General features: G+C 42.8%; 1 non-coding gene across 1 annotated transcript; it reads right to left on the bottom strand.

Moving 5' to 3' along the window:
* Positions 1–643: 643 nt before the first annotated feature.
* LOC115063972 lies at positions 644–748 on the bottom strand. Its single transcript, XR_003843814.1, has one exon. It is a non-coding gene; the product is annotated as a small nucleolar RNA U13 (small nucleolar RNA).
* Positions 749–2,444: the final 1,696 nt, after the last annotated feature.

The raw sequence follows: 2,444 nt of genomic DNA, 5'->3' as shown, positions 1-2,444 counted from the left end.
CTCCAGGGGACCTGATGCTCTCAACTCTGGGTACTTACACACACACACACACACACACACACACACACACCCCAAGAACCTGGAAAAGATTTGTGACCATTTCCTTTGTAGATTTTAAAAAATAAATGGTTGCCTTGATATTTCATATGTATTTTTCAGTATTTGGTGAAGGAATTGCTAGCATCCCATTATGCAGGGAAGCAAATACATTAGGGAGAATATAATTTCAGGCAGTAATAAACTCTATGAAGAAATGGGAACAAGGTGATATGATGGAGGGCAGCCTGGGGGAAGAAGAGCAAATTTATAACGTGTCAGCAAAGTCGGCTTTCTCCCATCGGGCACCTGGGCAGGGAGCTGTTTCCACAAGATCAGAGAGGATAATGCATTCTGAGGAGCTGGAAAGGGAAGAACAGAATTTTGGGTAAAAACAGATTGAGATAGACTGTGCTGAATCAGCGCTAAGAGAGTGTTGAGAGATAACCACGCAGTGATCAATCAACTGGGGGTGGGGGGGTGGCTAGAGGCCGGGGTGTGTGGCTAGAGTTTGGCCTGTTGTCCGATCTGCAAGGGGAGTCTGTTGTGGGAATGAAGTCCAGACTGACTGGATATGATTTATATTTTATTTCTTTCCTTCTTTATATGTCAGATAAGTAATGTCCTGACATTATAACACAGTTTGAGAGGAGCCTATCCCTCACAGTGACACGGGAACTCAATCAGTACATTTATGGATCACAAAAAGGATCTCAGTTTATATTTCAAAGAGAACAAAGACATGAAAACACTAGAGGAGGGCTGTTACAGAATAAAAGAACCAGAGGGACAGAACTGAGCTGATGTCCCATCTCATTACATCCTTATGAAAGCCTCTTCAGAACAAACCTGGGCAATCTGAATAGAGGTCAGTATTCAATATTATTTATTATATTAGATGCAATGATACCATGAGTTTTAGGATAAAGCCTGTAGAAGCTGGAGATACAAAATGCAGGAATATTTATTTATGTGATGTATTATGATGGCTGAGATTTTCTTTGACATTCCACAAAAACAAACAAATAAACAAACAAAAACAAGCAGTTGAGTTTCAGATTCTCCCTAACATTTCAGTTCTTTTTTTCCTTTTTTCAGTTTAATCTCTTTTTAAGTGTGTGGGTGTGGGTGGGTGTGTCAGTGTGTGGATGTGTGCTCATGGATGCAGAGCCCACAAAGTCAAGCATAAACTATCAGATCCCTTGGATCCGGATTTCCAGGCAGTTGTGAGCTGCCATATGTTGGTGCTAAGAACTGAGCTCATGTCCGCTATAAAAGCAGTGCATGCTCTTAACTGTCGAACCATCTCTCCAGAGCCCTTTCCCCTACACACAGCCTAGGGTACTTTACAAAAAGCTTCTGTTGTGTGGGGATAATGAGTTTCAGGGTCTGATATGAGAAAGGAAAGCAAACCTCAAACTCAGTTTCACCTATGGCATGCTCGAAACACAGATCCTTCTATGACTCAAAATGTGCAGGGCTTTCCTTCCACTGGCCAGCAGCGATCACTTCTGGAATGGGTGCTAACAGGAAGTCCTCTAAGTTAGTTCAATTCCAATGCTATCAGCTTGACGATAGCAGCAGATCTCACAGTCTATAGGGCTCATGCCCTAGAAGTATCACCAGGAGAGATGCCATCTGCAAGCCTAGGCTTTTTTTTTTTTTTTTTTTTTTTTTTTTTTTTTTTGGGGGTTTTTTTTTTTTTTTTTAGAAGCCTAGGCTTTTTTTTTTTTTTTTTTTTTTTTTTTTTTTTTAAGGGAATATTTGGTATACTTTATGAAGGCCCAAACTTCTTCTTTTTATTAGATATTTTCTTTATTTACATTTCAAATTTTATTCTCTTTCCTCATTTTCCTGTCCAAAAATCCCCCTACCCCATCTCCTCTCCTCCTGCTCACTAACCCACCCACTCCTGCTTCCCTGTCCTGGCATTCCCCTACACTGGGGCATCAAGCCTTCCCAAGACCAAGGGACTCTCCTCTCACTGATGTCCCCCAAGGCCATCCTCTGCTACATATGTGACTGGAGCCATGAGTCCCTCCTGTGTACTCTTTGGTTGGTGTTTAATCCCTGGGAGCTCTGAGGGTACTGGTTGGTTTATATTGTTGTTTCTCTTATGGGGCTGCCAACCCCCTCAGCTCCTTGGGTCCTTTCTCTAGTTCCTCCATTGGCAACCCTGTGCTCAGTCCAATGGATGGCTGTGAACATCCACTTCTGTATTTGTCAGGCACTGGCAAAGCCTCTCAGGAGACAGCTATATCAGGCTCCTGTCAGCAAGCTCTTGTTGGCATCCACAATAGTGTCTGGGTTTGGTAACTGTATATGGGATGGATGCCCAAGTGGGGCAGTCACTGGATGGCCCTTCCTTCAGTTTCTGCTCCAAACTTTGTCTCTCTATCTCCTCCAAG

Source organism: Mus pahari, chromosome 4 (genome assembly GCF_900095145.1).
Source record: "Mus pahari chromosome 4, PAHARI_EIJ_v1.1, whole genome shotgun sequence".
In the NCBI taxonomy this organism is placed as follows: domain Eukaryota; kingdom Metazoa; phylum Chordata; class Mammalia; order Rodentia; family Muridae; genus Mus; species Mus pahari.
This window is presented reverse-complemented; position numbering and strand designations above follow the sequence as displayed.